Genomic DNA, 13,467 nt, shown 5'->3' with positions numbered 1-13,467 from the left:
AAAGGATTTTGACTAACTCTGACACAGTCTTGAACAGTGGGCTCAAACATCTTGTTGAGAATGACACTCGCTGTCAGTTCCTACCTATGAGCTGAGTTTACTGGGAGCAGATCTCCATTATTTTGGATACAAAATTAGGTTGCGGGATCAAACTCAAGAAGTCGGGCTCAGGAGGATCCACTGGAAGCTTCTCTACTGAAGACAGTGATTATTACATTTATCATTAAAGCAGCCGCAGGTTCAGAAGAAGTATATATGTAGTGTCTGAAGAAATCGTGAACCAGCATGTATGTATTTATGTATGCAGGGCTTTAAGTGGGCTGGGTCTCACCGGTGCGGAGCACTGGCAGTTTTTAGGTCTCTTCTAGGCAGCGCGCATGCGCTGCTCTAGGAGATGACCTTTAGAAATTGGTTCAGCTCTTTTCAAGCACTCGTGCTTGTGCTGGCATCCACCCTGTGGGTGCCAGCAGTGGCGCGCGTGCTCATTGAAAACAGATGGCCGGCGTGCCGCTGCTGGCTCCCACAAGGGGATGCCAGCACAAGCACGAGTGCTTGAAAAGAGCATCAGCATCACAGCCTGTGCGTCGCTCCTTGCTTCACAGTGCTCAGCTCTAATCCTCGCAGGGATGGCACTGCCCCGCGCTCCCCTCCCCTTCCTCTCGCCATTCACGGAGTCTGAGAGCTGCTGCTGAATGCATGCAGCTCTTCTCTTGCTTTGCTTCACTGCGCTCAGCAATAGACCTCGCCGGGCTCATGCTGCCCCGCGCTCCCCTCCCTCCTCCTCTCGCCATTCACGGAGTCTGAGAGCTGCCTCTGAATGCACGCAGCTCACCTCTTGCTGCTGGACCTGCTCACATTTGCACTCGCACACTCTGCTCTCTCTGCTCCGGCTCTGACTCTGCTAGTCTCCCCTTCACTTTTAAACTTTTACATTTTGGAGATTAGAATGTCGGTAAGCCGTTTTAGGATTTGTAACAGAGTTCCTGTATTTGCCTCTTGCTAGTCAATTTCTGCCTTCTTTCCAAGACAAAACCTAAGATTATCTAGTCTTGAAAATATGCCTGGATCAAGTCCTTGGCAGTAACGTGAAGCTGGGTGGGCCCGCACCTTATTTATGTCTGCTGACGTCAACGGCATAACTGGAATACCTACTCGGTTGCAAGACATCAGCCTGCAGCAGACAACACTTCTGACTGTGAGAAGTTAGCCTGGCATATGATGTCCACTAGTTCTAGTGGGCACCTTGCACCAGTCTAATCAACTCTTATTGATGGTGGTTGTAGAGTCAACCTTATAGAAAGTTATCCTAGTGGTAGCGTGAACCAGCAGTCATCAGGCTAAGACTTCAGTAGGCGAGTTAAGCAAGTTGTTTTACCAATTATAATCCCTTGAATATCAAATGAAAGGACACCACACAAGGTATATATCAAATATATATGCATTTAATCTAAACACAACCCCTCTGCACTCTTTATGAGGTCAGAGGTAAAATACAATACAAGTCACATAATTAATACATGGTAAGTTGCACAGTAGACGTTATGCCCTAGGGGCCTCACAAACCATATACTAAAATAGCGGTATAAGAACCACAAGAGAACTAGAAAGCAGGCCTGGGGCCTGTGGAATCGCTGGGGCTACTCTACACGACCAAAGGTTAGGACGGAGGAGGCCCATGGGAGACGCGTGCAGTGTCTAAACACAGGCTTTCTATGGGAAACGTAAAAGTTACAAATATACAATTTAAGGACACTTCCGGAAGGAACCCTTTTAAACTAGGACACTTCGAGAGTCAAGACCCACGGGGGCAATGGAGTACTTGTGTTACCTCACCCAGGGAAGCCGCGTGCATAGGTGTCTTTTCTTGTCGGGTTTCGTCGTCGTTTTCTATGCAGAGCTGCAAAGAAGTGCTGCAGGCGACCAGAGGAAAAGTGTCCGGTTGGATCCAAGGGTGTATCGAAAATCTGAAGAACCTGAAAGCAGAAGGGACAGAGTCTGGGTCACTAGCCAGTGACCAGGAAGGAACCAGGAAGGAACCAGGCGATGTCAGGTGATTTTAGGTGAAGTAGTCGAAATTGTCTCTTCAGCCACGAGGTTCAGGAGGCATCGATGATGACCAGGTGCTGGATTTGAGCTGTCCCACAACGGATCTAGTTGACTGCAGTGTTGGTATCCGGATTAGACCCAACAAGCCTTGGCAACCGCAACCCACACAGGATGTCAAGATTGTCTCTGTTGCAGACCTGCAAGGTCTGTGGCGCTTCACCTTTAAAGGGAAGCTGGAGCAAGTCTGGAGCAACCAGGAAAGCAAGTTTGTTGTAAAGAAAGGTCTTCAGGGGCTCACTAGCCAATGGGCAAGAAGCCAAGAAGAAGCGTCAAGCTCAAATGCAAAAGAGGGGCCCACGGAACACTTGCAGAGTGTGGGGGACTGGGATTCGGTACGAATGGTGCTCGGGGCTGAGGCTTCAAGCACCCCAAAGCACAACTTCGAGATACCTTGTTGAAAGAGTGCAGCTTGCAAAATGCAGGATGTCAACTTTGCTGTGAATGTGGGTCGGGGTCAGAGATGTCTGGAAGTCCATGCCCTGTGTCGCAGATTCTTAAGGATCTGGCAGGAGCCTTGAAAATGCAGACCGACAAAAATGCTGTTGGTGCATGTTTGAACAGGGTGGTCACTCCTTGACCACAAGGGAGATATCTTCCGTCTTCCAGTCAGAATGGAACGTCGAAGGTCCAGGATATGTCTTTCAAAGATTCATCCAGGGTAATCTAAAGTCCTAGGGACACAGCTCCTATACTTATACTAAGGATGGGGGCTGGACTACCTGGCTAGGTCCCTCCTATGGGTGGACCTGGGAAGGGGGTGGTTACACCCCTTTCCCTTTGTCCAGTTTCGCGCCAGAGCTGGGGCTGTGTGCCCCAGCAACCGGTTTGAACTGGGCTATGCATGGAGCACCTTGTGTGCCCCAGGCAGTGTCTGGAAAGCATTCACTGAATGCAGCCATCCCTGCCCCAATACACTAAAAGCCTGTCTGGGGAGGTGCCAGCACCTCCCTGGTCAGGAACCATATTGTCCAGGCCTCCCCTGCCGGAGTTTCATCCAGCAGCAGGAGGCCAGACTCGTGTCTGTAGCAGCAGCATCCATTTTGTCATGCTAAGGCTCTGTTTAACTTTAACCGGGTAAACCAGTAACTACATGTCTTCTCCCTCTAGAAGGGTGGAATGCTACCCCCGCCGCCAGGACTAGTGGGGGGGGGGGGATAGTATTCCAAAGTGTTTGACAACTTACACAACATGTTTTGATAAAGCCAAACCAAAGTTAGCATTAACTGCGAGGATTATAATGCATTTAAGAGTATATGGTTTGGCTATATCATAGAACAGCTATAAGGAGATGGTTCAGAAAGCTGCAGAGGGGCTCAGCTCATGCTAGGGCACCCTCTCACATAACACCAACCACTCTGCCTCCAGGATTGTTAAGACCTGCCATTGGAGTGACTTAAAGGTGTATGTGTCTATATGTATATAGAGATATAGGGATACTATATCTAAGTAAGGGGTGATTACACCACCTTACCCAGGCTGCGTGAACAGACCTCTGGTGTCAGTTTGGAAGGCAAACCTGGGTTGGCACAATACATGCAGCAGCCCCTGGTAGGCCTAAGGTGCACCTATGCGCTGGGTACCTATGGTACACTATACAGGGGCTCACAAGGGTGACCCAGTAACCAATCTGGTATGTACCTAAAGTACATGGTATCAATTTAGAGAGAGAACAGCTGGGCTGTGGGTCTGATTGGCAGGCCCACAGCCACACTAAAGTCAAAAAACCAGAGAATCACAGCAAAAAGTGGGGGTAACCATAGGAAGCAGACCCTACTCTCCGACCCTGACAAGCACGAAAACGTGGAGTGGAGTAACCTCCTGCACTGAACCGGACCTCAAATGCAGTGACTAAGTAAAGGAAGCACTGCATCGACCATTTGTGATTGATTGCATATTCTGTCATTTCATGCCCTACTTTATAGGTGGATCATGACTTCATTTTGCACTATGATAATAATTTACTCGCACTGCACATTCCATAGCGCAGTAAATAGCAAGTTCACTATTATCCAAGTCCTAGATAGGCACCTTATCGAGGTTGGAAAGATCAAAGGTTAAGCTGGCCCTGCAGGGGTTTAACACTGTGATTGCATATGTAAAGACTTACATCACTGAGCAATGAAAGGTTCCTCTGTGGATGTGGTGAACTGGACCTTGGAAGATCTAGATGATGCTTGAATTTCTAAAATGTCAGTAGGCTGAAGTAAAGACGTCCAGAAATGTGACAAACCCAGCTACCTTAATAGATTGCCCTTTAACCCCCTTTTTTTCGTCAAATCTTCTGCATGAGGAGTGCATATTTCTTTGGTTGCCTTTTTTCTCTTTTGTCATTTGTTTGTAACTTTGTGACCTTAATTTTACTTCTATTTTCATCTCTTCTCTCCAAGATTGTATTTTACTTTGATAATAACAGTGCAATATTTTAAGTACCACTACCACTGTTAAACAAGCATTGGCATAGCAATAGGTCTCGCCTTTGGGACCTTATAAGTATTTAGTTATGCAGCACAATATCCTTTGAGTAACAACATCAACTGTTGCATGGATAAACACTTATAAGGTCCCAAAGGCGAGATCTACTGGCTATGCCAATGCTTGTTTAAATGGGGCCTTCAAACAGGTCTCTCTATCGGGCTCTGCTTTGTGCCCTGGCACAGGCGGTCCATTTTTTTCCAGGCGGCAGTGACAGCAGGCACACAGATGTGCGCTTGCTCACACTGCTCTCTTCTCACTAGTGGAGAAGTTACGGCATGACTCATGCCAGGTGAGTGTTGTAGGGGAAGGGAAATCCTTTAAAGAGAGTAATTTTCTCTCTGGATTTCTCTTCTCTTTTTGAAACTCAGGAGCAGCAAAATTGTCGTGGTATCACCAGGGCTTTAAGTGGAAGTTTTTTCAACATTATATACAAGCCATAGTTGCTGCTTATCTATCTTATGCATCTAACAACCATTGACAAAGCCAATAGTCCTGAATTCTTGTAGGTATGATGTTACTTGTTGTATCATATATCTGGATGCAATGACAAAAACAGCAAAATACAAGTCAGGCGGCACACTATGCTGAACACAGATTTCTAGCTTATGTGTTTTTAAGCCACGCCCTTAATTACATTGGCAACGCCCCTTCGAGAGACCCCCCCAGTTTTTTTATCCCACTGAAAGCCCTGCACGTATGTATGTATTATGTATGCCTTTAAACATTGTGATCATCGGCTAAGTACTAACATTGTTGTTGAAAACTCTTTGAGAACAAGAGTATTAACATGGTAATGATCTCTTTTATAATGTCTCTGCAGTATTCCATGCCACTTTATGCACCTGCAGGGGGCTTGCTACCAAATCAGCAGTGAGGATGTTATTAACTCATCAGTGCGTGCACAGGGTGGAGTGATGCTAGGGCTAAAGGCTCCTGTCCACTCACAGGGTTTGTGTCAAGAGTTGAAGCCTAGCTAGTCAGCAGAAATTTAGTAGTTGAGCAAAGCTGGCAAAGAGGTTCTGGGCCTACTGCTTTTTTTTAAATCCAGAAAACTCTTACTGTAAGTGAAAATTATTTAATGTCTTCCAACAAATGTGGCTTTGTGTTCACTCCTGCGCTTCGTTGAGGGCTGTGAGAAAGGCAATGAAGGACTCATAAAAGCAAGGAGGGAAGACCTCCCGGTCACATGTTTTCCAAGACATACACTTGGTGAAAAAGCTGAAATGCAGTTTATTCAAAGGTTTTCGGCAGAATGACTTTTGCACTGAAACCTGCCTTACATTGTCTGCACCCCAAGGTGTAAACCAACCATTCCCTTGACTACCAATATTTCAACATAAACATTCCTTAGTCTCCTTACACGGACCAGAACGTGGACCTATACTGCCAGAGAGTGGAATAACAATATTAAATTAGCAAGGATGGAGTAAGAATGAGTTTCTTTAGGTTCAAAAGTTCAGGGTGGGGACAAGCTGATACCCCTCTGGCATAAATAAAGCAATCAACATAAAAGAAACAGTCTTTAAACAGGAGACAACTAGCTGCTTATGTTATGTAATGTTATGTTATGTTATGTTAAGGTTTGTTATGTTATGTTATGTTAACCGCACTTATAGCGCCTGCATCTACTCCAAGGAGTGTCCCGGCGCGTACCTTGCAAGGCTCTTAGACAGATCAGAGAGATCTATTTAAAGAGTAAGTTTTTCAGTTTCTTTCTTGAAAGACTTCAGATGACTTTCAGAGTGGAGCTCTGTCGGTAGTTGATACGAGGCCACAGCCCCCAACCGACACAGGGATCTACAGCTGGCCTTCTGTTTAAAGATCCTATGGGTACATGCCATTAGCTTCTTTGAGGAGCGTAGTTGTCTGACCGGTGAGGAGAACCTAAATCTTGATCTCAGGTAGAACTGCGATGACCATATAAGGCGGAATGTATCATCACCAGGGCTTTGAACTTTAGCCTCTCTTTCACCCGCAGCCAGTGGAGGTCACGGAGCCTCACCATAACATTGGTCCTCTTAGGGAGGTTAAGTAATAGCCTGGCGGCTACATTCTGAATCACCTGAAGTTTATTGAGAAGATAACCTTGCAAGAGGACATATAGTGTGTTTGCATAGTCAATGCGTTACGTAATCAAGGGCTTGGATGGACGTTTTCCTGGCATGAGTAGGGAGCAGCGGTAAGAATTTCTTTCAGGATTTCTGAATATCCCAACATTTTCCAGATAGGTCTCTTGATCTGAGAACCAAAACATAGCTTCTCATCAAACCATATCCCCAAGTTTTTTACTGCTCAACCCTGTGGCGATGGCAGGGGGACTCGTCTGGCCAAAAAGAGAGCCAGAATTGTGGGGGGAAGTTCCTGAAGAGAAGAATCTAAGTCTTGTCTTCATTACATTTCAGTTGAGACTTCGCTAGCCAGTGAAATATTGCTATGAGGCAGGTCTTAACATGTCCACAATTTACCTCACCATCTTTGTTCCAGGAGAAGAGCAGTTGTGTATTGTTGGAGAGTGGATTATTAGTAGGGGCAAATGTTTATCTGCCCCTGGCAATAAGGGCACTAACACAGTATAAAGCTCACAATAGGTCTTATTCCCATGCTCAACCCTTGGTAGCTTGGCTGCGAGCAGTCAGGCTTAACATCAAAGACAGGTATGTAAAGCATTTAAAAACACCAATTCAGTAAATAATTAAGACACAATTCATATTAAATATCCAACACCAGTTTATAAAAATAGGAAGTATTTTTTCTTTAAAATGACCCAAAAATAACAAAAATCCAATGTAGGGACCCGGAGATATGAATTTTCAAAGATTTTGCATTATCTAGCACTTCGAAGACTATAGCATTTTATCGAGACATCTGGTCACGATAGATCGTTTCAAAGTCAAAGTTTCAGGCCAAATGAGATGGAGCCCTGCTTGGCTAGCCCTCGCAGTAGGTCTCGTTCACAGTTTTTACCTTCGAACTTAAAAACTTTTCTGTATCTTTTATTTCCGGGGTTTCTCGCAGCTTTCAGCAAGTCCAGATTCGGTGAGGGTTTGCCAGATTGCCTTGCCACGAGCTCCTGGTCAAACGTATGGAAGTCCATCCTCAAGAGCGCTCCAGTGGGATAAACCAATGATCCAGGCTGACACGTGGTTGAAGGCAGGCGGCTTGGCTTTCGTGGTTGCAGCTGGTGACCTTTTATCATTCAGACTACAAAACTTTTACTGAGCTTTTTCATAAGGGGTCCCTCGATGCTCTTCAACAGGCTGGATTCAGTGAGGGGTCTCCGGCCTCAGATTTTGCCTACTCCTGGTCAAACTCTGGAAGTAGGATTTACGGAGCTTTTCAGTGGGGGGAAACCTGGACGGAAGGCTGACTCGTGGTTGAAGGCAGGTGGCCTGGCTGGTCAGGTTGAGTAGGTCCCCTTATGGAGCTTTTTCCCAAAGTTGCTCCAAAGTTCTACAAAGTTCTGAAACTTCTTCCTGAAGTTCCCCAAAGGGTCACAAAGTGTCTCACATTCACTCAAAGGGTCTGAAAACTCCAAGATGGTCCTTAAAAATTGAGGACTTCTGTTCCCACAATCCACTGTGACAAAACCCTTACAAATTCACTGGTCTTGCTCCAGGTTGAGGATTCTTGGTGGTGATGTTCCAGGTGAGCTCTGTTAACCTGTAGCTTACAGGGAGTCCACTCTTTAGTCCTTTTGCAGCAAGGTAGTCCACAGGGCTGTAGTCCCAGATGGTCCAGATGGTGCAATCTTCAGAGTGCGTGCCTTAGGAGATGCACGTTAAACTTCTCAGCATTGCCCTTCTTGCTTTCTTAGATTTCAAGCAGCAGATCTGAGAGGCTCTGCCTCTCTCAAATACTCATTCCAAGTTCTCTGTGTCAAGCAGGAGGTCACTCCTGTCCAATGGGGTGTAGGGTACCGCCCCAAGGTCTGACCACTTCCTGCAGAGTGTGGCACTATTTTGTTCCAGAGTGACCCAATTCATCCAAATTCATATTGGCTGATTTTCCAGCAGGGAGAGAAAAGCTGGCTAAACACACCCCTAGAATGGCTAATCTCCATAGTCTCTCCCACTTGCATCTGCCCATTCCTTCCTTAAGCCTAGCATCTGACTGGATACAAAAGAGTAGAGTTGAAATTACACTGGTGTCTTCCCTTCCCTTGAAGTCCATTGTTTAAGACTTCTCCCCCTGCTCTAGCATTCCTGTGTAACAGAACACTGTCCTCCCAGCAGAGCTGGCCACTCCCAGGGGCTCTTTATCACCTCTTCGAAGAAGCCTGGCTAATCCACTTAACTGTGACCAATCAGGACAGACCGCTAGAAGGCGGAATCTGGGCTTACAGACAAGAAAGCCTTATAACTTCTTGTTTCCACAAAAATAGCAAATTGTTGAGTTTATTAATACCATTCTAAGAAATCTTTGAATGGTATTTTTAGCCTTCTCATATAAAGAGTTTTTATATCAAGAGCAATTTTTTAATAACTTCTTGCCATAACTATTATTTTTCCAGCACCAGGGCTTGTAAAAACATATTTTATAAGTAGTCTGCCTATATCTACTGGACCCCCACCCCTGGTATACCTAGGGGAAACTTTAGAAGTTGTGAATATGCAGAAATATTGCAGATCCTCCACAATGCTCCCAGCACCAAAGCTGATTTTATGCAGCACTTCATCACAATGTGGTGAGTGAAATGTGCAATTTCACTTAACCCAGGGCATGTAAAACTCATTTTAAAAGTGTCCGCCTTATAAATACCTGATCCCCCACATCTGGGACACCTAGGGGAGACCCCGGGGGTTACCTAATATGCCAAAGCATTGTAGATTATCCATTTTTAAGTGCTCCAAACACCAAAGTCGAGTTTGGGCACAATTTACTTTTTAAAAGCAGTCCTGCAACAATAGGGCTACTTTCAAACTGAACTCAGGCTCAGCAGTGCACACATGCAAGTGCAGAAAGGGCTGCTGGCCTCTAAACTACCATGCCCTATTATATACTAAGGACATAGGGCCACATGCAACAAGCATTTTTTCGCTCGTAAAACGGGCTGATTCGCAGAATCGGCCTGTTTGCAAGGGTAAAACGGCCTTTTCTGATGGGAAAAGACCTTAGCCAAAAGTTCCGGAGTCACGCAAGCCGTACAATGACTTACCCAAACAATGACTCAGCCCTAACCATGCAAGTGCGTGGTTAAGCCTGAGTCGGTCTAGTGTTCAGGCAGGGCGGATTTCGGAGGAGCGACGCACAGGAACAAGTAAGAGGGGTTTGTAGTTAGTTTTTAGGGGGTGGGATTTGGGGTTAGTTTTTAGGGGGTGGGAGGGGTTGGGGTAAGTTTAAAGGGGGTGTGGGTGATCATGTTTGTTTTTAAGGGTGAGGAGGTTGGGATTCATTTTAAGGGGGTGAGGGATTGGGGGGGATAGGGCTAGTAGTTGGTATGCATTTTTTACCATGCATGCCTTTACCACGAAAAATTGTGGTAAAGGAATGCACGGTAAAAAAAAAAATGGTGGTATGGAAGACTTCATCGTAGTGACCTCGTTGTTAGGGGATTCGTTGCTGTGGAACTCGTTGTTCCAACATACAAACTTTTCTGATGCATGAAAGGCTTTCGCAAAATAGGTAATTGCAATTTTTAGCGATTACCTAAATTGCAAATGCTTTTAGGGTATTGCAATTTGCGATTCCCTAAATGCAATACATCAAGCCTTTCCTAAATGCAAACTGTGCATTAGGAAATGTGTGTGTGTCACATGTGTACAGTTACCTTTTTGGGGGGGTGCATCAGGGGGGCCTTGGGCTCCTTGCATCCTTGGAATTGCATCCGCAATTTGCAATTACCAATTTGGTAATCGCAATTTGTGAATGCATTTCCATTCTTTCCTGTGGGCCTATAGGCCTATAGGCCCATAGGAATGAATGGAGTGACATTACCTAATAGCGACTGGCAATTTGCGAATCGCTATTAGGTAATGTGTAGGAATCACAATTTATTTTGCAATTCCTGCATGCATCAGGAATTGCAATTCCTTGATAGCGATTCCTTAAAAATCGCTATTTAGGAATCGCAACTACTTAGGTTGATGCATGAGGCTCTTAGAGGTAGATTCAATTCCTCTGCCCTACTATGTACTAGGGCCTTATAGGGTAGGTCATGCCTATCACAGGGGTACCCCAACCCATAATGTATCCTAGTGCATGTAGGTGTTTTCACTGAACTCTAAGTATTTTTCAGCATTGCACTGGCCCTGGGCCTGGTGAGACAGAGCACAGGGTCAGTTAGAGTTAGGTACCACCACTACCAGCCATAAAAGTTGGGGGGTGCCCAGGGCACAGGATGACTTTGCAACATGTATAATCTGCATATGACATGACTTTGACTCCGAGATCATCAGCTAACTGTATTAGGGGAGACATATAAATGTTAAACAGCAAGGGGCTCCATACCAAGCCCTGAGGTACCCCCGTATCCAGTTTTTGGGGGGTGGCTGAAAAGGGCCAGATGCAGATTTGTTGGCTTCTATCTTCCAGATAGGATTTGAGCCAATTGAAGGCTAATCCGTCCACTCCAATTTCCTGATGATGGGTTAGAAGCGGGGCATGTGGAACAGTATCAAATGCTGTTGATAAATCAAGAAGAACCACTGTTGCCCTGACCCCCATATCAAGGGTGCACGTATTGCTTCAGATATTTCAGTCAGCATTGTTTCAGTGTTGTAGAAAGCCCTGATGACAAATGGAGCTGGGTGAAGGAGTTTGTTCTGCTCAATAAACCCCAAATAGTTGTTTAATCACCTGCTATTCAAGGACTTTGGCCACTTCTGGGATTAGAGAGATGGGACGGTAATTGGAAGGCAGAGAAAGATCTAGTGAGGGTGTCTTAAGCAAGGGGATAGTCCAAGCATGGGGTACCCTAGCTGCGGACAAGGATAGGTTGAGCAGTATGTTAACTGCAGGGTTGATGACCTCTGCTCCAGCTGCAAGTATCTTGGCTGGGCAGGGATCATCGGTAGAGCCAGATTTAAGTGTTTTAAGTTTAACAAGCAAATCTTCCAAGGAGCTGAGTTTCTTGCAAAAGGGAAGTCTGGCGCAGGCTCCTGACTATAAGTATAATCAAACTTATCCTGAATGGATCGGACCTTATCAATAAAGAAGCCTGCCAACTCATCGCACCATTCCTGCAAGGTCTTTTTGGCATGGGAATCTGCTTTTGGGTAGAGAAATCTCTTGACAATTGCTGTGGTGTTGTTGCCAGAACCAGCAATACACTCCTCAAAGCTTTTAAGATGGAGGCATGGTAATTCTTTGTGCCGTTTTGAAGATCTATTTATCCTCTGGGCTATAATTCTGCCACCATTTACATTCTGGCTTCTTGCACTCTTGTTTTTCCAGTCTTAGAGGACCAGAGAACCAGGGCTTCGAAGGGGATTTTCTTCCTTGACTAAGATTGCGACAGGGGGCAAGCTTTTCAACTGCTATCACAACTGCCTAATGCCTCCTAAATTTCCCCCGACTGAACAGGGGTAGACATCGCAAGCTCCTTTTTAAATTCCAAGGTGTCGTCCTATTGAGAGCTTTCCCTTGTTGCTTATTGTCCCTAGTGATCTGTATCAGCTTTATCTGCATGTTCAAGCAAATCTGATCAGATAGTGGTCCGACCAAATCACAGGGAGGGAAGCTCCCATCAATATAGTGTCCTATTAGAACAGACTAATTGTTTAAGATGTATTTGGTTCATGATATGGAGAAACTCAAGTGTGTCTCTAGCTTCTGGGTTGTCCACATGAATATTAAAATTGCCAAGGGTGCTAAAATGAGAGTAGGGCAAGGCCAGATGGGTAATCACATTATCCAGGGCTTTTACAAATGTGCTGGCTGAACCAGGTGGCCTGTAAATCCGGACCCCCCCTAAAGCATACTGAGAGGAATTAGTAATACAAAAACCCAATGCTTTAGCCTCTGCTAGTTCCTCCAGCACATTCTATTGGTAGCCCCATTGTTTCCTTAAAACAACTGCAACGCCCCCAAGATGCTCCACCTTCCGATTGCCCCTGATGATTTTGAAACCGTCCAGAAAAGCCATCTCAATCAAAAGACTAGAGCTCTCAGACAGCCATGTTTCAGTGATCAATAGCAACTCTTATAGCTCCTCATCTAACATCAAAGATATCCTGTGTATGCTTTGTAACAGAGAGCGCATTAATCAGTGCTGCCTTAATCATATGTTTGCACTGCTTAACTTGAGGCTGTGCCCTCAGCTGTATCAATGACGTTTGCCCAGGCGCTAACCTGAATTTGCACCCACTGCACTTCAGTGCCTGTTCTTCTACCAAATTTCAGCTACCGTTTCTAGAACATATATCTGGAGCAAGTTGAATTACCTCTCTTCTGCTATACTTTAACGTGGGCAGCGTGCTGTTTTCCTCAGAATGAGGTGCTTGCGTCTTCCGGGACGGGTGCAGACGGCCTTGCCTTAGGCATGCCAGCAGCGCATACGCATAGCGAGTGTCTTAATGGGCACCCCCCCGTGATGACTAGAGCACGCGCAAACTCAAAATGGCATCTCTAGTCATCCCAACTGGAAGACTGTAATCCACCCAGTGGGGCTTGCCACTACAGTGAACCCCTCAAGCAAATCAAATTCAAACAGAGCAGTTTTGTCTGGAATAGGATAGCAGTAAGGATAGCATGCAATAACAAATAAAAATGCACCCAATTACATCATGTGTCGTAGAGCAGCTAAGAAGGTAAAAGATTAAAATATTAAAATACGGCTTATCCGATTAAAGTACTAAAATGTGGCATGCAATTGTAGCAAGAAAAGCAGGGTGGTAATAGTTGTTTGGTAACGGTTAGGGTGAGTTCGAGTATAGCATGTACTGGTTA

The sequence above is a fragment of the Lissotriton helveticus genome, chromosome 3_1, assembly GCF_964261635.1.
Source record: "Lissotriton helveticus chromosome 3_1, aLisHel1.1, whole genome shotgun sequence".
NCBI classification, from domain to species: domain Eukaryota; kingdom Metazoa; phylum Chordata; class Amphibia; order Caudata; family Salamandridae; genus Lissotriton; species Lissotriton helveticus.
Note: the sequence above shows the minus strand (reverse complement) of the source record.